Below are 26,100 nucleotides of genomic sequence, written 5' to 3' on the forward strand. Positions count from 1 at the left end.
AGGCAGGGGAAGAATCTGCAAACACCTCCTGCTCCCTTAGCCCTGGGTGCTTTGGAATGCTCAAAGGAACGCAGAAAAGCATTTGATTTGCATAGAGATAGAGATGTATAGATCATTGTGCAGATTACAAACCCATGAGTTTTATCTAGATTTGGATAGCCGTGCTCAGCCTCTTTTGCACTGAAAATATGGCCAGCTTCGGGTAGGGAACCTTCGGGGACTTTTCAGGATAAGTGAAACTGATGAAATGTAATATTTTTAGGCATTGATTTAACAGAAATAAAACAACTCTGTGTCCTTTCAGAAACTGTTGATTTTGTTCGTGGCGGGCGGGGGCAGGCGGGGATAATGCATTTGACTTTTTAGTGAATTGTGATTTATACATACTGGGTTCTTTTTTTTCTATTAGATAAAAACGAGTAGAAAAAAATTTCAGGTTAATTTTATTTGTATAGGTGGCCAGTCAAAAATATTTTGGTTAGTTGCTGTATACAAAACCCTGTTATGGAATTCAACATAGCCATTAATATATCCTAAATATTAAATGAAAGCCCTCCATCGTAGAAATCTTTGTTAGGACTTCGTGTGTTTTGGGTTTAGATAAACCATATGGACAGGCATGTCCTCTAGGAATTACCTGATGAATGCAAAAACTAGATACTTAAATTGTAAACTGGACTTAAATAAGCCATTTATACTGAAATAAGGAAAGTTTTAACAAAATGGTTTTAAAAGACTTCCTGGTATCTAACAAGATAAACTTACCAGGCTGAAATTGTCATTGAAATCTAGGAAGAGCTAGGCTGTATGAAAATGATTTCTAAATTCTAAGTGAAGATTTAGAACTATGAATGGCATTAGTAGTATCCAGACTGAAACAAACTGTTCCTGTTTTCTTTCCTGAGAATCATTTAGGGGGTAATATATTTTGGGGGTAGGGGGTAGGAGCTTCATTTAAATTAATTTATGATTTTTTATGCACTCCCCTCATTTTTACTGTATAGATTCTTACAGATACATGGATAATGTTATGTATTACATCTAACCTCTTTATGTTTTAATGGGCAAGCTTATGATAGAGCCATGAAAAAAAAGAACGTGTTTGTGAATAGCTCCCCTGGTTGTATCTGTCCAGAAAGGCATGTGGTGTTTGTGTTCTAGAATAGACTAGATTCTTTAGGGTCTCTTTACTCCATCCCACTTGACTCAGTTCAGTTGCAAAGTAAATTTAATGGAGCTGTTTTTTTGAGCCAGTAAAGCTCTAGCCTTCACTTAAATAAGCATTGTCTATCTGGAGCGAAATATGTATGAAAATGAAACATACTGCTAATTCAGAATAGAAGCAGCAGCCCAATTCATAGTTGTTCAAATAAAACACTTTTTATTTAAAGGAAATTCATTTATAACCAGTCACTTTCCAAAAAGTATTTGAGATGATTCCTTTTTATCTGCATTTGAATCCATTTTCCAGGGCCAAATAAAATGAGCTATTTGTCGTAAACCAAGTAACTCCATAAAATTTAAAGGCATTAAATAAAATTCAGGAGCATTAGACCATACCTGGTTTGTCCTCTCCCCTAATCTTTCTTCTGCTCCACAGTTCTTCCTCTCACATCTCAGCTCCCTCTCTCCCCAGCCCCACACTGAACAATACAACATTCACCTCCCAGCTTTGCATCATACCATTATAAAAATAAAGCCCCCTCCCCAAGATGATATTTTCCCAGAATTTGTAACTTTTTAAATTATCTTTTCCTGGAAGTAATCTGTTGCTCCTGGAGTTACTTGGATACTGTTGGCTGATGATTGAATGCCTACTCTTTTGACAGGCAAAGAAGGACAAAGTTGAAAGAGACATGAATTAATTAGAAATAACATGTACATGGTGATGGCAGTGGTTTAACTACAAGAGCAAGAGTTGACACAGTGTTTAATTGGCAACTTCAGGGAACGCTTATAGGTATTTTAGGCTCCAACAATGTACAAAGTAATGAAATGTTTTAGAAAAAAATTTAAATATCTATACAAGAACACAGGCTTTTTACATATTGCCTTAATTGCTTTTATTCACCCTCACTGGCTGTTTGTTTTTTAAGTTTTGTTCTTATTTAAGACTTAAGGCATGAGGCTTCCTGGGCATTGTTTTATCTCCTTTTGTATTCTGAGGTTTGGGTGTTAGAACATCTCTGATCTAATCTGGACAGGGCCAGCTTTATATTATCTTTGAATAATTTCCATTCATATGATTTCATCAGATCATGTACCTGTGTCAGCTTTGCCTGGGATATGTAATAACTTACTTTCCTTAAGATCATGAAAAAATGTATATTTGTTTTGACAGGAAGAGTTTAGTGTATGTTTATTTCCATAAAATGGCAATGGAAACTTAGTAAATGAACATGTACTTGCTGTAAACATCTCTTTTTAGCATTTTACAGATGTATTCTTTCATCTTCTCTCAGAAAATCCATAATCTGGATGTTAATTTTATTTTTATTTGATTGGCATCTTCATTGAAGGTGTTATTTAAAGACATGAGCTCAACTGTTAAAGAAAGCTTATGTGCCCAAGTGTTTGTCAGGAAATTTAAAAGAGAAATTGCATAATTTGTCAAGGAACCACCCAGAAGGAAATAGTGTTATTACTACTTTCTTTTTAAGAATGCTGACTTTGTAATTATGTAGTCAATTGGTAAGTCTCATGATTTAATTAGAACCAAAAAATAAATAAATGTTAATAAAAGCCTTTGTGTAACACATTATGTATTTCAAAAGTAAATCTCCTTTTAGTGGTTATTCCTGAAATTTGCTATTGACAGTTTCGTCAAATCAGCTATAGTTATGGAAGGCTTAGCTGCTTTAAGTACTGCCCTCTAATAGCAGTTATGGTATTATTATATGGGATAAGTAGCAAATAGTAGCATCCAAGTTGCTTCTGAATAGCCTCCGTAAAAAAACTTCATTACCCCATTCATAGGGAAGAAGAAGGATGTAATAATAAATCACCAGTATTTTTACAGGCTCCTGAGTAGGGAGGTAAGGTGACCATTTGGGGTTTCCCCAAAGCAGAGCTAATAAATAGAATGGTATTTACATAAGCACTGAAGACAGTCAGCGTGGCCTGTTCATCTTTTGTTTTGGGATGTCACAGCTGGCCCAGGCATGATGCCAGATTTCTTTATTTTCTTAAAATATAGATTAAATCTTGGTTGTCTTTGATGTGAGAGAACCCGTAATGAGAGTGGAAACAGGTCTTCTGATGAGCACAGCCAGAAGGAGCATCATCTGTGCATACAGAGTGATGAAGCAGTTCAGAGAAATCTACCAGGGCCTTTCCTCTACTATCTCCTGATCTGGCAGAATGTCCTACTGTTCATCTCAGGATCAGAGTTTGAGAGTCATATTGGGTATAGGTTTTAAAAATAGTGCATTTTATTTTCGGATGGACGATACAATGGTACAGACTGTGGGTTTGGAAGCCAAAGAAATGAATGCTCTTACTTAAAGTATGTCAAGTTTAATGATCTAATAAAATAGCATGCAAAAAAAAATGCTTGGTGAGAGTGGGCACTCAATAAATATTTCATGCCCCCTCCTACTTTGCTGTTAATAATGGGTTGTTAGAAGCACTAGAAGGGAAGTACAAAACTGAGATTTCACTTCTCAAAGCCAAATTAGCTTCTTACCTCAACCGACAAATTCTGAAGTCGAAATGAGTCATAATAAGGATTAGTCAGGGAAGCTTGAATTGAACCTATTTCTCCTGCATGTGTGACTCCTTATCAGTCTCCTACTACTTATAATTGCTGGATTCACTTTCTGAAATTAGCAGAGGGGAAAGCAAAGTAAAGACAGAAACCTAGCCCCTTGCATTTTTTCTTCCCTGCCTAGAATGGCAGGGTAAGAATAGGACTATAAAAATATAGTATGTAATGATTATTATTAGAGGAAATGCAGAAATAAAACTATGAAGCAGTGAAGATAGATTCTAGCAGATTGTTGTGAGGTTAAAGATATTTAAAGAGGTCCTTTTGTCTTCAGTTTCTCCTATCTTTTTTTTTTTTTTTTTTTTTTTTTTTTTGCGGTACGCGGGCCTCTCACTGTTGTGGCCTCTCCCGTGGCGGAGCACAGGCTCTGGATGCGCAGGCTCAGCGGCCGTGACTCAGGGGCCCAGCCGCTCTGCAGCATGTGGGATCCTCCCGGACTGGGGCACGAACCCACGCCCCCTGCATCAGCGGGCGGACTGTCAACCATTGCGCCACCAGGGAAGCTCAGTTTCTCCTATCTTTTAAACACTGCCATCTGGCTTCTGAAGTTAGAAGTCCCTAAAAGCCTTGTTACCAGTTGTCTGAGTGCCTAGCTCATAGTTATGAGAGTGTGTGTGTCTGTGTGTCTGTGTGTGTGTCTGGGAGGTAGTCTTTTTTTTTTTTTTTTAATTTATTTTTTATTTTTTATTTTTTTTATTTTTTATTTTTTGCTTTATAACAAATTTAATCAGTTATACATATACTGGGAGGTAGTCTTTAATCTATTTCAGGTCAGTTTTCCAGAAGGAAGGGTTAAATCAACTGGTTGAGCTGATGATTTTACTCTCCTGTGGTGATATTTTATTTATATGTTAAAATGCTTGGAAAGTGATTAATTTGTCAGGGGAACATCATGTTCCTGTAAATTTGCTGAATATGTAATAAAATTGCCATAACACGGATGGGGAAAATGAAGATTTTTTTTAAAACCAAAATAGCCGAAGGGTCTTCCTGTATTTCCATCAGTTTATATTTACTTGAATTTCTCCCTTTAAAAACAACAGCTTTGAAAGACTCCTTGCTTGAAGTTAAGGGAGACATCTGAGCTGGTGAGGTTAAAAAAAAATATGGGGGGAGGAAGGTAATGGAAGAAGAGAGATGGAATGGTGGATTCTGCTGCCTGTTCTCTCTCCCTGGACCAACAATGACTGATACATCCATTAAATTTCAGCCCAGGCTGATTGACTGAGTGGATTTATATAAATTAAAAAATACAGGTCATATACCTTTTCTGATAGACTGTAAATGAGAAATAGGAATTCCTTTAAACCTCAAAGGAGGAAATCCATAGGCGAGGCTTTCGAGTCAATAAAGCACTACAGCATCAACTCTTCTTGCTGTGTTTGTACAATAAGTTTTAGTTAATAGACAAATATTATACCAGCCTTCCCCCTGACTTTTTCCAGCAAGAGGTAATTTGTAAATGAATCCACACAGTGTTGAAGATTTTCCAGCTTTTGTTGCAGTTTGAACTTGTGCTTTCCAGATGGGAAGGAGGCAGGAATCATCCCTTGCTCCGTTTTCTTGGTGTAACAACTGAAAATGGCATTAGTTCAGGAACGATGACTTTTATTCACAGTCATTCTCTCAGCACCATGTCCATTTGTCCATTGGAACGAGCCACTTATCATGCTTCCAGGTTTTTCCTCTTTCAACATCAAGTGTTATGAAAGGAAAATTCCATTTTTTCCTGGCCCTCCATGACAGGCAGGCTGAAGATTGTGGTCATTTGGATTAAAAACATATCCATCACCACCAGCCGGCAGGTTATTATGATGTTTCCTTGAATATATGAATTTCATACACTGCCTGTTGGAAGTCTAAGCATGCCAACTTTTTAGATAAATAATACCCCGTTGGTGATGTACAGCATACTGTTGCCATATTTTCTCACTTTTACAGCATTCTTGCCCTTATCACCCATTGCATAAATCTTTGGCTTTCATATTTAATGAAACGACTAAGGTAACAACCCCCTGTACTCAGTATAGTTACCCAATCATACGCCATCATTTGACTATCATTATGTGGTTTTTTTGTGGCAGCTATTTTAGTAGACCGTCTAGTTTAAATTTGACAACACATTCGATACAGCAGTGCAGGTAAATACGCAGATCACCTTATTTATGTGCTACCTATGACCTCAGCACGCAGCCTTCAGCTTTGTGAGGTTCTGTGGATAGAAAGATGGATGAATGAATAAAGTTTCCAACATCAGTCAGTGTTATTATCGGAGTCTGATCATCTGTCAGCTGAATTTTGGACAGTGGGGAGAAATATGGACATGGGGGGGAAGCCTAGGACAGGAGTGACCATTTCTCAAGAGATCCATTTTTACTAAACCTCAGTTCCCTGAGTCACCAGAATCTCTGGTTCTTTAGGAATGGAAGAGAGGTATCACTCCATCTCTCCTATAGAGGTTTCTGAAGTGATGAAACCAAACTCCTCGCTCCATTTCCCATTTCTTGGATCTCCCCACTGTCCAAGTTTATTTCTCACCATGGACCCTAGTTTCCTTGTCTGTAAAATTCATGCCTATAACTGACCATCAGCTACTGTGACTTTTATGATTTTCCAGTAAACAAATAGGCCTAGATGTGAGTGTGGAGTTCACATGCAGACATAGATGCTCCAGAAGGAGTCTTGAAATCCTATACATCTCACTAGTTAGCTACTAGGTAAGAGTGACAGTGTTTTATGAGATGGACAGCACTAATTGTTCCCTTTTCCTGTTTTCCCGCAATATTCCTTCCTGGACTTCGGATAAGAACAAGAACTGATCCTGCCCTGTCTGTTTGCCTTCTGGAAGGTGGAAAGATGAGCTGTCGTAGGACAGCCTTGCCTTAGCAGCAAACAGAGGAGGCAGGGACTTGGGTTTCTGAGGGTGCGACCCAGCGGCTGCTGAGACTGAGAACCATTATGACGAATGCTGTGCGTGGTTGATGTAACTCCAGAGAGACATTTCCCATGGTTCTTGCATGAAGACTATGCCTCTAGTTACAGGAATCACTTTTTTTTTTTTCCCCCCAGAAGTGGTCATAATAGCTTTATCTACACTCTCTTGTCTTGTTCTTGTGATGAGTGGCTAAGATGGTCCAATGTAGTTAAGCAGTTTCAGAAGTTATCTCTAACTTGATTTTCCCCCAGACCTGTGTTAGATTAGTTGTTATCCATGGGGAATCTGATTGGCGGGATGGTGGGGGGGATCGAACCTTGTTATTTTCTTGCATAACTTCCATGCAGCCTTCATTCTTAGCATGGTATGTTGACCTCTGAAACGCATCACATTTTCCTTGGAAAAACTTCATTATTATTTAGCGCCCACATCATTCTTGGCACATAGTAGATTCTCACTAAAGTTTGTGAACTGATTCTTTTTTTTTTTTTTTAACATCTTTACTGGAATATAATTGCTCTACAATGGTGTGTTAGTTTCTGCTTTATAACAAAGTGAATCAGCTATACATATGCATATATCCCCATATCCCCTCCCTCTTGCATCACCCTCCCACCCTCCCTATCCCACCCCTCTAGGTGGTCACAAAGCACCGAGCTGATCTCCCTGTGCTATGTGGCTGCTTCCCACTAGCTATGTATTTTACATTTGGTAGTGGATATATGTCCATGCCTCTCTCTCATTTCATCGCAGCTTACCCTTCCCCCTCCTGTGTCCTCAAGTCCATTTTCTACATCTGCGTCTTTATTCCTGTCCTGCTCCGAGGTTCTTCAGAACCTTTTTTTTTTTTTTAAGATTCCATATATATGTGTTAGCATATGGTATTTGTTTGTAGATACTCAGTAAAATTTGTGAACTGATTCATTTAAAGCTTTGCTATAAACAACTAGCATCACCTCTTAATCTCAGGTGCTGAGAAGTTAAGGAGCTCATTTTGGGTGATAGTGTGAGCTAATGTTGGTGAAAAATCAGTAAAAGTCAGAATGCATTATCAAAGTGTTTAAACAAATGTAACTCACAACAAGTCCCCAAAGTTGAATAATTTTTTTGTGGGAAGCCCAGGTAAGTATGGATTTATATTTCAAAACTGGGTGCAGATTTATGTTCAGATTTATTCCAAAAATTAAAATATTTTGTCCCACAAATTTATAGTAACACTTTGGATTTGCATAACACTTTAAACTTTTCAGAGGTTTTCGTATTTATTTTCTCTTTTAGGTCTCAACATTCCTGTGCATTAGATAGTGTGGGCATTAATTAGTACCTGTATTTTAATTATTAGGTAACTGAGACATAGCAAATTAATTAATGTGTATTAATTATATGTATTGATACAGTTAATTAATGACAAAAGCTAATTGGCCAGGAAGTTCTACCTAGTATCTAGCTCCAGTTTTCCATGCTGTGAAATAAGTTAGTTTCTCCTTATTAGAAGGCTCTAAACCTGTCTCAATTAAATAATAATCATCCTTTCTATGGTGTAATAATCTAGTGTTTTCTAAGTTGCTAGTGATTTTGACTTTTCAACATTATTATCCTTTGTTCTTAGACATTTAAGGGAATGAGCTACTTTTTTTTTCTTTTTGTTTTATCTTGGTCCCATCTTTCGTATTGTGGGTTCAAATGGTCATCACAGATAGAGCATAGCACTTAACTGAGTATACAGTTGTTTAAGAAAATTAAAGCATTGAAAAATAAAATCCTTAGAAGATAGTAGTTATAGGTGTGACGACAGTTGGCATATTTAATTGGCTGCTATAAAGTATTGTTATTAAATCTTTGCAGTTCAGCATTTTGTAGCTCAGAGGACAGAATTTAGATATAGAAAATTCAAGTTCAAGTTCTGGTTCTATCACAGTTCTGTTTCCTCATCTGTAAAATGGAGAAAACATTTGTCTCACAAGACTGTCTTGAGAATCAGTGTGTGACTATAACTTGTTTTCTCACTGTTAAAAAGAAAAAAAATCCCGATATCTTCTTGGGATATATGCAGTCATATCAGTGTTTCTTAAGAACATTATCTTGAGAGTTCACCATACTCTTTGAGAAGTGGCAGAATGGAGGACCATCTATGCCATCAGCTTCATGTCCTTGACTAAATGGTGTCTAGTGTCAGAGGTTTGGTATTTCAAGTAATGTCAGACACTTGTAAGCCAGACATAGAAAATTATTGTGATGAGGTTTGTAACAACGTTTATAAAGAATAATGATGCCTATAGTTGACATAATGCCTTGCAGTTCATTCATTTATTCATTCAACAAACGTCTATTAAGTGAGAAATTCAAGTAGCTAATATGAGTTCAGCATAGTACAAAGTGCTGAGGATACAAAGTCAAATAGGCTGTAGCCCATGTCTTCAAGGAAAATGTTAATTAAAAAAAAACTTTTTGGACGTAATTGTAGACTCACATGCAGTTGTATGAAATAATGCAGAGAAATGCTGTACTTTTCATCCAGTTTCTTTCAGTGGTAACCACTTGCATAATTATAGTATACAATATCACAACCAGGAAATTGACCTTGATAGAGTCCACAGACCTTAGGTCTTACAAGTTGCACATGCATTTGTGCTTGTGTGTGTGAGTTCGTGTGTTTAGTTCTGTTACTGTATATGTAGATTCCTCTGTCCAGCACCACAGTCAAGATCAAGAACAGTTCCATCATAAGGTGTTCATTTGTTTTGATATTATACTTTATAAGAAATTATACTTCGTCAAAGAGATTTTAGGTTGACCGATTCTCATGTATTATTTATGGATCTCTGGGGTTGCAAAAACCTCTTTTGATAATGCTTATAATATCTATCTCCTCTTTTTCTCATTTTCTTTGCTACCATCTTACTGCAGGTTTTTCTCAACGTTTATCTTGCTGGATATAGAATAGCTTCCTAGTTGGGCTTTAAACACTGTGAGTTCAGAGGTCCGGTCTATTTTATCAGGTTATGTGCCTGAAACATAATAGGGATGAATGAGTGAGTACATGGACAGTGCTGCACTCAAAAGTGTGTTTAATGAAGGCACAAATCGGGTTATGTCTTTTCTCCTTAGAAATCTTCAGTAGCTTCCCATCTACAAAATAACGTCTAATCTGCATACTATAGTAGTATTTCAAACCTTCCGCAGTGTGGCCCCAAACTACTTTCTGAACCCATAGCAAATTCCAGATGCCCTGTAGAGTTCTGCAAAGCTACCCCCTCCTTCATTCTCTGAGCCTCCCCTGCATTCGCCCACTTCTGGGTCATCCTTCATCCTAAAATGGCCTTTCTCGTTCTTGCTCATTGATACCCTTCTGAACTCAGTGCCACCTTTGCAAATAATTTTTATTCACTCTTCCTATACTATGAGATACAGTTCCCATTTAACAGATTCAGCAACTGAGGTTTGTAGATAACATGTCAGCGCCCACAGTTAGTTGGCGCTAACTAAGTAATTACAATGTTGGTGAACTCAAAGCCAGGGCATCTAATTACAACTCTTATAATCATTTACTAGTTCACCCTGTAGCTTGTTTTGTTTTGTTTAAATCAGATCTCTTAGCAGGTTTACTTTGACCTAAGGAGATATAAAAACAGCTTTTCTGTGTTTAATGCTGTAGCTCACAGATTCTCAAGATTGTGTGAACAACAGTCTAATTTAGAAAATGTGTGCCCCGGTGTTTAAAGTTCACCGATTTTTGCGGATGTGAATTCATGGTTTCTTCCTTCATTCACCAGCCCGGGCACAGGGTTAAATTTAGGAAGAGAAAACGACGCATAGTCCTCCTCAAGTGGAGGGTCGCTAGTATAAGTATACACAGGAAAGACAGTGTGTTAAGTGCAGTCGTAGAAATAGGCTCACAGAATTATGGGAATATCTAGGGAAAGAGGTGTCAGGAAAGACTCGCTGGACATGTGATAAGTCAGCTGTGGTTTTACTAATGAATAGGAAATGGCTCATTGTTAGGGGGACAGGGAAAGCGAGATGCATTCCAGAGAGAAGGGAAAGCTGGTTGGCAGGAGGAATTACAAGTTGGCAAGCATTGCATATATACGAGGTACAAGGCGGGGAGAAGTGAGATTTGGGGTCAGAGAGGATGGCCAGCCAGTGAGGGCAAGGTCTGGACTCCTTGGCTAAGGGGCTTGGTTGTCGACCTTTAGAGTGTGTGGAGCCATTGAAAGAGAGAGATTGTAAGCTTGGCTAGATTTGTCTTCAGGAGTGTACACAGTTTTATTATTCTGCTGCAGAATCCTCTTCTCAGGAAAACATGAATTAGCTATATAATCATGTCATCTCTCCTTAGCGAAGTACTAAATGCTGTAACCTTCATGTGTATGAAAGTTAAAGGAGGGAAAGAAATGTGCTCTGTGATTTATTTCCTTTCCTGCTAAGGAATGCCATCCCTGTCTTCCTACTTGAGAAGCAGCTGGTAAATTGGTGATGAAATAATTTTTAAGTTGATTTAAGTTACTCTGCAAGTTTTCTTTCCTGGAAGCTCCTTTAGAATTATATATTTCTTTTGAAATGTACCAACTCAGGTTTTATATATTGTACTTTTCCCCTGACACATTTTTATTGGGTTTATACTGATATCTAAACCATATTTTTAAAAATCAGGTGACTCTCCTCTTTTTCTGATTTCCACATTTTAAATCCTGTTTCTGTATTCTATCTCCCATAATATCTACATCCTTATTCCAAACACAAAACCAAAACAAACCAAAAAAGTTTAAAAGCCCACTGTGAATTACTTACAATGACACATGATCACATCGCTGCTCACATATTGCCTATTTACTAAAGCCATTCTATCATGCGCCATGTTTGGATGAAGAAAATGAGGAATGAAGTCAGGTTTGCTTTCTTTGCTTCCCAAATATGCACATGGATGCACAGAATTATTTGGTGTTTACAGTAACACATATTCCATGTTTTTAAAAACAGAATACAGAGGGGTGTTTATCATTCAGATCAGTAGAATATTATTTACTATGGGCCTAATCTTGATTTCATCCTTTGTCCCATTAATAGGTTAGAAAAAGATCTGGCCTCAGAGATGGAAAGCTGGAATTTGGACTGAGTTCTGCCTCTAATTCTGGGTGTCCTTGAATAAGTCATCTGTCTCTCTTCCCTGATCCCTTGGGTCCTTGTGTGTAAATCAGAAGTACAGCTAGATGTTGATGAAGAATTTTCTAGGTCTGGCTATTTAAGACCTGGTACAAAGCATAGGAATCGATAGAAACTTCTAGCAATATAAAGTTTATGTTTAACTTTTTTTTGGGGGCGCCGCATCGAGTGGCTTGTGGAATCTTAGTTCCCTGACCAGGGATTGAACCCAGGCCCTCAGAAGTGAGAGTGCAGAGTCCTAATCACTGGACCACCAGGGAACTCCCATTATGTTTAAACTTATTGTTCAAAATTTTCTCTTTAGATCAATTTTATCAATAAAATTTACGTATAACAAAACACATATTTTCCATGCATGGTTAGATGAGTTTTGACAAAAGTGATCCATATAACACATACAAAAATATGGTTTAGACATAAGTATAAACGAAGTAGAAAGCGTTAGGGCTTCCCTGGTGGCGCAGTGGTTGAGAGTCCGCCTGCCGATGCAGGGGACATGGGTTCGTTCCCTGGTCCGGGAAGGTCCCACATGCCGCGGAGCGGCTGGGCCCGTGAGCCATGGCCGCTGAGCCTGCGCGTCTGGAGCCTGTGCTCCACAATGGGAGAGGCCACACCAGTGAGAGGCCTGTGTACCACAAAAAAAAAAAAAAAAGTGTTAGGGGGAAAAATTTCCTTAATGTCCCCCTCTAGCCATTCCCCACCCCTTGGTCCAGACAACCACTGGTGATTTCTGTCCCTACAGATTAGTTTTGCCTGTTTTAGATCTTCACATAAACAGAATCTTGCATTAAATACTCTTTTGTATCTACCTAGTTTTTGCTCACCAGGGTATCTCTGATATTGTATATGGACAATCACAGTTTGTTTCGTCTTTATTGTTGACCAGGATATATATATATATATATATACACATACACACACAAACATATATACATACATATATATAATTTTATAATTCCATTATATTATAACAATTTGTTTTTCTATTCATCAATGATGGATATTTGATTTGTTTTCAGCTTAGGGCCATTATGAATAAGTGATGATACACATTTGTGTATCGTTCTTTTTGTGGGCATATGTTTTCATTCTTAGTAAATATCTAAGAGTGAATTGTTGTGACCTAGTAAGTATCCGTTTAATTTCAAAAGAAACTTCCAAACTGTTTTTCTAAAAATGTTGGACCATTTTATACCCTGCCAGCAATGTGTGTGAGTTCTGGTTGCTCCACACCCTCACCAGCATTTGGTGTTGTCAGTCTTGGGAATGTTAGCCATTTTTAGGAGTGTGAAGAAAACAAAATTTTCTCTTTAATTTGCAATTGTAATAGAAACTCTAAAAATTATACAGTACAAATGACTGTGTATGATTTAGGGATATCAGAATTGGCATATTGCTTAATGAATATTGAAAATATTAAGTGTTATTTTATATTTTACCATTTTTAGAATCTCTAATCACTGATAGGTGTGTATGACACCCACTGATGTTTCTATAGGACAAGTATATATATATATATATATATATATATATATATGCGCATGTGTGTGTATAAGCATATTTATTCTCGTCTCCAGTTTTCTTGTTTGTTACAATGTCCTGAACGATTTATCTTCTTTCATAATCTACCATGTCTCTTAAAAAGCAGGCTCTTATTATTGCTAATAGTTGAAAATATCTGTCTACCTTGTTAATCAGAGGATTATATCAGTAAAATGAGAGATTCTTTCCTGAAAATGTACATCTTTATATAACAGATTTAGGATTTTTAAAATTGGGTATAAAGATACTACCAGTTCGGTGATGGACTTTACAAGTTAAAGTCTTTTCTACAAAAAATGTATTTATGGGTGATAATCATGTCTATCATGAAAATAGATATTTTGATCATAACCTCTCCAGTGATTTACTGACATTGAGGGGTTGATATCCTGTAACCTGGCTAGTGTTCTTTCTATGTGACTGGGTTAGAGATCAAAAGGGTAATGCTTCTAATGTTCATGGAAGAATTAGGTAGTAAGCTAGTTGACTAAATGTGTAATCAAAACTTCTCATCCTAGGATTCAAACAATGGCTTTTCTCATTTTGTAATGTATGCCTGTGGATCTTTATGTACTATTGCCTTTAGAGATAACAAATTTTCACAGAGTTAGAAAGCAATAAAATACACTTAACAGTAAATCTTTACTGAGTGTAGTTTAATCTTTCTCTGATGCAGAAAGCACTTTATAATTTTATAGCTCCACAGCCTCATTATTGTGAATGCCAGTTATTATATTGGCTAAGAGCAGAAGTGATGTTGAATCAAAACTATGTGCTAAAAGAATCTCGGACTGGGAGAGATGGATGTGTGTTTACCCATATACATCCCTTTATTTTAAATTATATATGATTTTTTTCCATTCTCATTTCCTCCTAGGTTTCCCCCCAGCTTCCCCTCCCCGCCCCGCCCAGGCTTCTCTACTTTTTCTGAATTTATACATCACTCTTAGTTTCCTTAACAAAAATACAGTTTCAGGCTTTCTCTATGTGAAAACCATGACAAAGTGATTTTATAGCCAGTTCTGAAAGTGACTAAACTTGACAATTGTATTTTATGACAACCTCTGCTTTCATGTCCCTGGCCTACTTTTATATCAGCATTTTTTTTTACCCCAAATATGAACAATTTTATATCTCCGCATTGGTTGAAAACAAATCCCTTTACCAGAAAGACATTTTAATGCAGAAGCGCATGCTTCACTTAAGTCACCAGAGCCTTTACACCTTAACTCTGTAATATTCAATTTCTCACTCACCAAGAACCAAAGCCTTTTTTTTTTTTTGGTGGTTTGTGTTCCTAGGGGTTGGGGAAGAATTAGTATTATGGAACTAAACCAGATTAGGGGGGAATGTGAATTAGATTTGGTAACAGATGGTGCTGTGGAAATTAAAGGTTCTTTGCGAATGGAAGCGACAGCAGCTTGTTTCTGTTCTCTCAGTCCCTCCCTTCGTGCACTTGATAGACGGGTATAAATCACAACAATCCTGTCTTGACAGCCTATTTCGAGAATTTGATCTGGTTAAAGACATTACTTTCGTGCTCCACTTCCCCAAACCTGCTTCTACTTTATTTTTTACGCAGCACCTCGTCATATTTAGAAAAGCAGACTCACCTGCCTCTCCTTAATGAAATTTTTCTTAATTACAGTTTTAGCTCTTTAGTGTTAATTAATTTTCCATTCAGCCTGAATTTTCATAATATCTCTGAGGGATTTTTCCTTCTCTTTTTTTTCCCACCGTTTTTACTCATGCCTATGCTTTTGTTGTTTCTAAAGACGCTTTTCACTGTCAGAAGTTCTTATCAGAGGCACTATCTGAGAACCCTAATTACCAAAATCATTATTTGGAAAGAGAAAGGCTTTCACGGGAAGTAGTAAAGTTATCAAATCAGAAAAAATTTTAGAGGTGTCGGAAGCAGTCACCCAAAGAGCAGTTATTTCAACAAAATTGCACGAAAAGGTGAGTGACAAGCCTTTTTTTTTTTTTTTTTTTTCTTTTTGGCTGATAAGAGCTGCAGAAATGTCTGCTCCATCAGCTAAAATAAACCCCACCAAGTAAAAACATGTGACCACAATGTGGCCGAACCAGTTTGCGTCTGTATTGACCTAGTGGATCTAGGAAATGTGAATTAAAGTTCAGAGAATCTAAATGAGAGACTAGAAATTCCGAACACATTGGGTGGACTCTTTACAGCCAGGCCCTCAGGTCTGACCAGCTCGGGAGAAAAGAACTAAAGTTGCCTCTGACACATCCACGTGGCATTTGTGCACACAACCTATCAAGGAAAAGGAAATAGAAGAGCGGAGGGAAAAAAATCACTCCAGAAACGAAGATTCTTTGAGCGAGCAACTAACAGTTGGTAGAAATGAAGCTTCCTACTGGCAGTCAAATCAAATGTAGTAACAACTCAAGGACTCCCCGCTGCTTGCTGACAGCGTGGTGTCACACACTGGGACAAACATTCACTTAAACACTGATTGCAGAGGATTGCCCATTCCGCCAACGCCTCCCACCAAAAACGTAATGAGCAAAAAAGAACGATTTCTAGGAAAAAACCAAGAGTTCTGCTCCCTGGATCCCACCAGATGATCATGGCACTATTTGGCCCTTAGTCACCCGCTGGGAAGGATTCCTCAGTTGACTGTAGTTGCTGTGGTTGCATTGTTATGTAGCAGGTTGTTGGCTACGTACTTTTTCTTTCTCCGGAAGCACGTACATGCACGTACGCGCGCGTGCGCACACACACACACACACACATACATACACACACACGTGCACTGCCCTAACCGTGAGGCTTGGCTAAGTGCCGTAGCAGCCGAGGAAACAAAAGGAAGTTCGGGAAGTGTGCTTTCATGCAATAGCCCTTGCGCTCAGTCTCATCTGAGTCACAAGCCAGCATGGGGTTTTATTTGAGTAAAATCTTGGGTTGGCCAAAATGTTCGTTTGGGTTTTTTCAGGCCAACCCAGTATATATATATATTTTTAATGGCAGCAGTTATTTTAGAAATCACGTGGGCGCATCCTGCCATTTGACAAGGGAGGATGAGGGTCAGAGTGCGGTAGAGACCTGCCTCCGGTCACACAGCACTGGGTCCCCAGCTAGAACCACAGTGTTCCTCCCTCTAGCGCTGTAAGAAGACACAGTTTGCCGAGAAATGAAGGAGAAGACAGACAAGGTGTGGGAACCCTGGTGTCCTACATTGTTTTTTTTTTTTTTTTTTTTTTTTTTTGCGGTACGCGGGCTTCTCACTGTTGTGGCCTCTCCCGGTGTGGAGCACAGGCTCCGGACGCGCAGGCTCAGCGGCCATGGCTCACGGGCCCAGCCGCTCCGCGGCATGTGGGATCTTCCTGGACCGGGGCACGAACCCGTGTCCCCTGCATCGGCAGGCGGACTCTCAACCACTGTGCCACCAGGGAAGCCCTGTCCTACATTTTTTAATCAGTTTTTCAGAATTGAGACTAAGATTCAGAAATTTTTCTCTGCACGTTTATCTTTGGACCTTTGAATGACAAACCACAAGCGAGTCCTTCCGATCTGAAATCCTGGCCTCTCGGTGGCTTCCATTGTCTTCGCTGGATGGTGTCTCACTGCTGAATAATCTCTTTTACAAACCCATAATGCTGCAGAACAAATCCTTCGTCATTTCCATGGCTTGAATTAAATATATGTGTATATATATGTTATTTTTCATTGCCTGCAAGTAGTGGCTTGGGTGTTTAAGCTTCACCTTCTCTTCAGGCAACTAGCTCAATGAAATGTTTTCTTTTAGAGAAAGAAGACAGAGGAAGGAGTCTTAGGATTAATAATTAGCTGATTTCCCCTCCTCCACACCTCCCCCCCCCCACTCTTCTACTTCAGCTGAACAACACCTAATACCAACAGAATATCATGGTAACCTCTGCTATCATAGATCACCCCCAGACCAGCTGCTTTTGCATCCAGATGTTAACTACTGCAAACTAAGCTATTAAGTTAAAAGTATAAATATAGTTTAACCGCTGTCCAACAGGGGAAGATATGGTTTATTATCTGCGGTGGTACTATGAATCTCCCTCTAACATAGAAATGTTCCAAAATGCTCGAAGCAACCTTTATTTCAACGGTGATTCCTCCTCAGCATCTCAGCTTTCTCACCACTGTGATCCACCCAGTTTCCGGGAATGTTTCAGAGTTCCATTCCAGAGGAACTGGCCTATCTCTATGGAGGCAGCTGGCTTATTGGTCATTGTAATTGCTTTTGCAAAACATTTTCTTAATGAGTAAAGGGTGACATCAGTATTATGATCTCAATATCCTTACATCAACTCTTGATAGCATTCTTATTTCCTCTTCCAGCGTAGCAAAGAGAATAGGAAAGGGAGATTCAGGCAGCCTGAGATTTCAATGACTTGGGTTTGATTTGTGAACTCCGTCACTGGAGTGTGTGTGTAAAGCATCTATATTCGATTTTTAATTTGTAAAGATCAGTGCATAGATTTTCTATGAGTTGAATGTTTATTTCTCCTCTAGCGAGATGCCTTTGGAAGGTCTTCATTTAGCTGTCAGTCCCCCCGCTGTTGTGTCGGCTTTTTCTCTTCGGTGTGCTCCTTGACTGCTTGAAAACAGAATTGTCTGAACACAAGCAAACTTTATTGATCCATATTTCTGTTTGAAAGACCGGAGATTTGTAGAAGGAGGAGACTATTTCTTTTCTCTGGAAAGCTTACTGCAGAGGAGGTCTGCTCATGGCATAGTAAATCTCTAAGACCGAATAAATGTTACATTCAGCATATATCATAAGCTTCATTTTGATGATTTATCTTAGGTAGTTTTTTACCCCATACTAACCTTTTTTATTTCTGGCAGGGTCCCCACCTTGTGCCCAGGGCTGTTTCACTCTACCCTGGAGATACTGATCCAGGCATTTCCTACATCAAGATGTAGAGTACGCGACTCTAAAGCCCTTCTGGGCCTCTGGCTTTTGGTCCCAGGGGAGTAACTTGTGTAAGGAAAGAACTCTCCTTAGGGATTGGAGATCAAATGCTTGTTTTGCATCTCTTGTGCATCTGAGTTGTTGACTAGACAGTTCTTGACGTTGTCTTCTAATATCCATAGGTGTCCTGGACTCGGGCAGTTGTGAGGATATAGTTAATTAAGCTGCATTAGGGCAAATATACACACTTGTTAAAACACTTAATTTGCCTCAGTAATATTGATTACATGGCAGAAGTTTGTTTAAACTGAATGGTATTTTTTTCCCCTACTGCTACGGTCCTTGAATGCAATCTGTATAATAGCTAATAGCCATCATCACTTAAATATCATGTTAGTTGTAAAGTAATGTCATAAGAATTGATTTGGACTTGGCAGTGGAGGAGAGCTCTCCCTTCAAAGCCAATGGAGGTGATTAGCCAGAGTTTTAAGCAGCACCATGGTTCATATAAACTGTGTATATTTTATAGACTTATAGCTGCTCTATATTACATGAGAGCCCATTATATTAAAGAAAAGCTCAGACAGTTAATTATGCAAAACATCATGTATGCAATTACCCAGCATTATTATGCATTTAACAGTCTTATTGATTTGCCAGTAGCTCGCTTACTGTATTTAGAGCTATCAACAAGGGATGCGCACCCCCAGATTGACATAGGTCCAAGAAAACAAGCTAAGGAAGAATTACATTAGTAAGCGCTCCTGCATCAGACCAAATCCTTCAATACAGAAACTGTCAACAGCTGTAATGAACAAACACATTGTGATATCACAGGACCATTTCTTTTCCCATTAATAAAGTTTATCAACCAGGAAGCATCAAAATCACCTGGTAATGCAAACTGAAGCAACTGCAATTTCCAACATCTAAAATAGTCTGGATGACTTAACAAGGCGCTGGGCAGTGGCCTCTGGCTGGAATGGCACAGTGAGACAGGATGCAGGCACTTTCTAACCCATACACTTATAACACCCCCAGTGTGAACAGTGCACTTCTCTTTGCTGAAAAGGAATGGAATCCATTTCCCTTCCTCTGTTTTAGGGACAACAGCAGGAGGAAAGGCACAAGGTTTTATAGGTCTTTCTCTATATCCGATTGGATGGCCAACCATTCTGGATTGTCTGGACTAAGGAAGTCCCAGGACATGAGATTTCAGTGATTCAATCAGGATAGTCGACCAACCTCATTTCAGAGCAAAATTGAACACTGGAGCCCTAAAAGCAGATAGGGTTTCAGCAAGGTCCTTCCTGGTCATGGTTTAGCCCTAGGTATGAAGTTATATTCCTGGGGTGCTTTCAACGACTGGCCAGAAATGAGTTCCAAGGCTTCTGTTTTTATTTGTCCTAAACTTCTTTGCTTAGTGTAGCACGCGTGGCCCTTGACAGAATTGGGAAAGTGTTCAGCTTAGATAGAGGCTCCAATTTGTTACTTGAAGGAGCTCGTCCCTGGTTCCCAAACAACTTAGCTACATCTCTTGTCAACAACTCAAGCATCAGCTTTGTGGGGAGATGTTTGCTTACTCTGGTTCTTGACAGAGTAAGTTGCAAAGAGTCTTTTAGACTAAATGCACCAGTTATTTGTTCAAAGAATCAAGAAGTGGCATCACTAAATCACTGTGATCGTGTTATGCAGACCTCTGTTCCATTAGATGGGCCTCCACGTTTATTAAAGAAGACCTAAAATAATATCTAAGTGTGTGTGCATATGGGTGCATGTGTTTCAATCTTTCTGGCGTGTGGGTCAGGATTTACAATTCCTTCTTTACAATTAATGGTCTCCTTCTGTTAGGTTAACCAGGCAGACCTGAAGATATTTCTTATTAAAAGAAAAAATCCTCTCTCTTCCTTCCCCAACTAAGCCAGTGTACCTTAATGCAATGATGATATGTTAGACCCAGCAGTTGTCAAAGCAGCGTATTACTGTGATGCCATAATGACACCCTGTCTCTGTAAAGTAGTCATGTTTTCTCAAATCACACGTTGCACCGTTGATTTCTGACATGACACTTCATTCGGTTGCTTTCTCTTTCTTCAGCATCACCATTCTTTGACAATAGCAGCTGGTGCCCATTTTGTTACTAAGTGATTCACATTTTGCCACTTTATGAGAGTGCAATTAGTTGAAGCAGGAGAGAAAAAAAAAAAAGCTCATTGTAAAGTGGCGTGCTTGGAGTTGTAACTCAGACTGCCAGCGGAGCTGCTGGGGTCATGAGCTTTGAAGCCTGGGCCTCGGGGAGCTGCTGCCTTAGTCTTGGAGGTTTTCTTCTAAAAGCATTAAAACAGAACCCAAAACCTATAGGCTAATAAAAGCTTCTTATTTTTTTGAAAAAAAAATACTTAAATATTCAATCTGGTGATTTCGGCAGGTAGAAAACCCACCAATCCTTATAGCTTCATTTCTGTTTTGGATAGGTTAAGTCATGAGCAATAGGACTTTTGATAACCTTCCTTTCCAGCCCTGAAGTTCTCTGATTCAGTGAGAAAACTAAGGATTCTGTCTTCTTATTTCTCTCTCTCTCTCTCTTCTCATATTTGTAAACTCGCAGGTTTGCTGGCTCCATTGTTGTTATGTAAAAATTTGAGATATAAATTGATAAAGTGTTTGGAATTTATAATGATGATGGGTACCTTTTCTTGCCCTTAAGGATGACAAGGAAGAAAATAAACTAGTGAGTTGTTTAGTTGTCATTTATTTAGCCTATTTAGGTGTCTGTCACTGAAATAGGTATAATAGAATTTCAAAAAATCTTGCCTTGGTGTTAAAATCAGGAAGGCCAAAGTAGACCTGTGCACATGTGTTGCTATAATGCACCACTTTTTTTAGGAGGGAAATAAAGTAGCAAATGAACTCAAGTTTGGTATGAAATTCAAAAGATGAAATGCAGCTGCTTATTCCGAGCTTTTATTGGGTTGGGCCAAAACGTTTGTTCGGGTTTAGGTAAAACTAAAAGACTTTTTTTTTTTTTTTTTTTTTTTTTGCGGTACACGGGCCTCTCACTGTTGTGGCCTCTCCCGTTGTGGAGCACAGGCTCCGGACGCGCAGGCTCAGCAGCCATGGCTCACGGGCCCAGCCGCTCCACGGCATGTGGGATCTTCCCGGACCGGGGCACGAACCCGCGTCCCCTGCATCGGCAGGTGGACTCTCAACCACTGCGCCACCAGGGAAGCCCTAAAAGACATATTTTTAACTTTCACGAAGAACTGTTGAACAACGTATTCACTAACCGAACGAACTTTTGGGGCAACCCAATAGTTTGGTGAAAGGGTTAATGATATTTAATCATATATAAGCCTATGGAACGTAGGCTTAAGTCCCTTCTGGGAAATGTAGACCACTCTGGACACCTACACATTGCCCAGAAATTCACAGCAATTCACTCACAGTCACACATTTACCTGGATCTAGGTAGCCTCTCTGAAAACAAGCTTGATAATTATAATATAAATGGAATATTAACTTACAGATTATCTTGTTTTCCCCTCCAGCAGCAACTTTAATTGATTCTTATTCTTTTTGTCTCTCACTTTCTCCCTATACATGAACACCTGTATATACAGTTAATCAACTGTCAAAAATTACATTTTTAAATAGTCCAGCAACCAAGAAGCTTTATTTGCCTGATCATTAGTATCTAACACCAAAGATAAATTTTACTCTTGCTAACCTTTAGGCAAGGCTGGGCAAGAAGTTCCTATGTTGAAGCAGGGTCATCAGAATTTATATATAAAGGTATATATATGTATATATGTATAATATATATAATAGAACATATATAGAGTATATATAGAATACAGAAGACTGTGCCTCAAACTGTACTGAAAATACTCTAAAGCACTGCAATGTCTTTGGCCTCTGGAAGGCTGTTATATCCCTCAAATTTAGTTTCTTATAAGGAAAATAAATGTTATTCTTGACATGGTTATTTCTCCCTCCAGTTTATTCTCAGGGTGTTCACTCAGAGAAGATTTTTAGAAAGTTGCTTCTCTTTTTCCCTTGTGTCTCCCATCATTTCTCTTAAAATAATAAAAGCAACTCTACGTAGCCTTTAAAATAAATACTTCCCACATTTTTCCAGCACATGTTATTTCTATTCATAATTCTTAACTAAATTAGGATTTTTATTAATCCGATGTGACCTAAAATTTCTGCATTAACAGCACAATGTGGAATTGGGCTTATTCTCTTTGGCTCCAGATAAAGCCATCATCTTGAAAATGGCTCTTTCTGACAAAAAGGTGTTCTTTTGAAATAAAGTCTTATTCACTACATTCCTCTTAGAGTTAATGTGAATTTTAGTGCCTCTAATTTTAGATTGAAGTGAAGTCTAGAATAAAACCCACCAGCTGACAATTGAATTTATAGATAGTTGTGAATATCTCAGGCTTGAATAATAGAGCTGTAGAATTTCAGAGACAGAGAGGGAGAGAATTAAGACCCACTGTAGTTTTAGGGTATAATGTAATGGTATCTAGGAAATGTTCAGTGTAATGGGCTAAGTAGTAATTAGGAGACAACTGTGTTCTTTCAGATTCTGTTTCCGTGTCTCTCCAGACCCTGGGGAGGGTGACTCAGTGGCGTAGCCTTGTAGCCAGCATGGTGGCTTCTTCAGCCACTTTTTCACTCATGGGTGAGTGTGAATGTCATAGAGCCTCTGTGTGTGCCAGCGCTACCCCTCTTTGCTTGGCTATTTAAAAAACATCAGTGAACACCTTGGGCTTCCCTGGTGCCGCAGTGGTTGAGAGTCCGCCTGCCGATGCAGGGGACACGGGTTCATGCCCCGGTCCGGGAAGATCCCACATGCCGCGGAGCGGCTGGGCCCGTGAGCCATGGCCGCTGAGCCTGCGCGTCCGGAGCCTGTGCTCCACAACGGGAGAGGCCACAGCAGTGAGAGGCCCGCGTACTGCAAAAAAAAAGAGAAAAAACAAAAAATACAAAACAAAACAAAACAAAATCAGTGAACACCTTGAAAAACTCTCTGTTGGCTTCAGGACATTTCCGCACTGGACTTTGGAGTCAGCCCTGAGTTGAAATCCCGACTCTTCCACTTCCAAACTATATGACTTTCAGGAAATTGTTTGATGTCTGAGGCTCTGTTTCCTAAAGAGTAATACCTCCCTCACAAGGTTGTCTTGGGGATTAAATGAGGTAATATTTGTAAAGTACTCAGGTCAATGCCTGACACGTAGTAAGCACTTGATAAATGGCAACTCTATTATTATTTCCACCGGGCAAAAAGGTATTCATTAAGGAAGTAGTTCATGTCTGAGAATAAACATGTAATACCTACAGCACCGATCCAGCATGTTCACTTTCCTTTACAGCTACAATGGCCAGACTTGTGTAGGAGAAGAGATTGCTACTGTCCAAAGGCTTCCCTGACCGCTTGAACTTTCTGAATTTTCTTGCTTCCATCCAGATTATTGCAGAGTTAGGGGCTGAGATTTTCGAGGAGACAGCTGGCTGGAGACACCCAGTTTTTCAAAGACCTTAACAACATGCATTTGACACATAAACATTTGGTGACTTTGCAAATAACCCTTCCATAAATAGGAGGGTGATTCCTGGCCTTGTTTCTCAGTCAAGAGTTCTGCACATTTTAGAAGTCCATGAGAAGAAGCCCGAGGGAAAGAAAATTGGGATAAAATTGAACAGAGACAATCCAAGGAAAGAGAGAGAGAGAAAAGAGGGCCCCGGGAAAGCGTGGTCTGTTTTGTGATCAAGCAGCTCAAAGCAACTCTCCTTGGGAAGAAGAAAAAAATGATTAAGAAATGGTGCCTCGCAGGCAGATGGCGAAAGAGTTAATTGTCACGGCTGTGAGAAATTCAGTGCCAGAGAGAGGAGGGGAGCAACCGTGTTTTAGTACCCTAATAACTTCTAACTGTAGTCTAAGATCATAATGTATGTGCGAGCAGTCCAGTAATTATAAGGTAATAAGTGAAGTGGTAGAGTAAGTGCTTTAAATTAAAAGGAATTTGCAGGGCTGCTGTAAGTCAGTGCCGACCCGCTTTCTTTCAAACGTTGACTTGAGGAAAAGTGCTTAGCCCAGGGTGCAAGCTGGGAGACAAGGAGAGCGATCTATTAATTACAGAGCTCATTAACAGTGACGGGGACAAGGCAGCAGATGCGGGAGGGAGCGGACGCCTGGTTCAGGCTGGAGGGGGATATTTTTTTCTTTCACTAGCTCTTGACGAAAGGACAACACAAGTGGGTGGGCGAAAGCAAGAAGATATTTTTGTGGATTTCTCCTTCCTGTTTGCTTTCTTCACATCCTGCGTTTGCTTTACTTTAGAAAGCAGCACAAAACTTCCAATGGGAAATCTGCTAGGTAAGAGGCAAATTCTTGCTCCGGATGCTTTGCTTTTGAGACCGCCTTCTCGGAACCGTTCAGTGAACATTCGCTGATAGGAAATAACCATATTTTTCTTCGTTTGAAAGTAACAGAACAGTGGGGGAAGGGGGCACCCGGAGGAGAGCATGAAATTTGTGCAGTGATAAAATATCATTAGATTTATAGTGAAAGAGATAATTGCATCCCTTCCGTTATCCTGTGACTACTCCCCCAAATTTGAGTGAATGACCTTTACCCTGTGGGATTCCCATAAATCAACTTTGCACTGGGAAGCAATTATCTAAGTTTGTTTCTCAACTGTCACCTCTTGTTTCTATAGTGGGCTCTCAGAAGGCTCCTAGAGACTTTGCTAAAAGGGGTTTTGCACTATGGCGAACGGGAAAGAAAATAGGACCAATTATATCTTTTCATCTAATTACCTCTTCAGAAATTTAATCACTTACGGGTCTGACAAAGTGAGAGGGGCAGTCTGTTTCTTCTAGATAAGAGAGAGAGTTTGTTAGATTAGATGCTTCATCATATTTCCTTTTAGGAGGTATGATGTTAAAAGCCCAAAGGAAGGGGAGAAAAAGAGACCATCACAAATCTCATTTTTTCAGGGCAAAATTTGATACATCCTTACTTTGCTGAATATGAAGTATCAGGTTTATGGATTCGCAGGTATACTGAAGGCTCAAATGGCTTTTAGTGATTCCTCTCTTCAACAGTGGCAAATCGCACATGCAGACACGGACACATGTAAACACATGTACATATTTATTAATCAATGCTGGTGATCATTTCACTGTTTTGTGGGCTCTAGGAAATAATCCTTAAATATTGGCTAGCATTTTATCCTTGATGTCTTTCTGTATCGCTAAATGTCTAGGAAATAGAGCAATTTAATTAAAGAGGCAACGTGATTGAGGATATATTCCCTATGTGTCTTAGATCAATAAAAGACACAGTTATGCTTATGGAAGCATGCTGACAAACAGTAATCACAGAGCTGAGGAATCGTCTGTTCCGTCTTGACAATAAAAGTTTAGTTCTGCTCATAACCAAATGACTGCAACGTCAGAAAACGGAAGAGAAAAGTAGAGTGAGGATACGGGTAATTTTAGAAGTGATACGGACTTTGCAAATTACTCCTCTTCCGTGGATAAATTTAGAATCTAGAGAGTTGATTTAGATATTGACAGTGGTTCTCCAAGAGAAAGGTAAAATGAAAGGAACTGGATCAGTTAGAGCCTTTGTTTATGGCCTGTCTGGGTACTTTGATGTAACCCTGTCACGCCCTTATGCTGATTAACTTGTTGTAGAACAAGAGATATTGACTAGAGAATGATGTGTAGTCTCTAGTTCTTAGGCAGCACTTTCAAAGAGCGAT

General features: G+C 39.1%; 1 protein-coding gene across 3 annotated transcripts in view; it reads left to right on the plus strand.

Moving 5' to 3' along the window:
* The window catches only part of ESRRG (estrogen related receptor gamma), a gene marked incomplete at both ends in the record, with an annotated part of 491,857 nt that overhangs the window by 292,470 nt on the left and 173,287 nt on the right, over positions 1 to 26,100 (plus strand). The gene's annotated exons all lie outside the window — the stretch shown is intronic.

This window comes from Hyperoodon ampullatus (genome assembly GCF_949752795.1).
Source record: "Hyperoodon ampullatus genome assembly, chromosome: 2".
NCBI lineage: Eukaryota > Metazoa > Chordata > Mammalia > Artiodactyla > Ziphiidae > Hyperoodon > Hyperoodon ampullatus.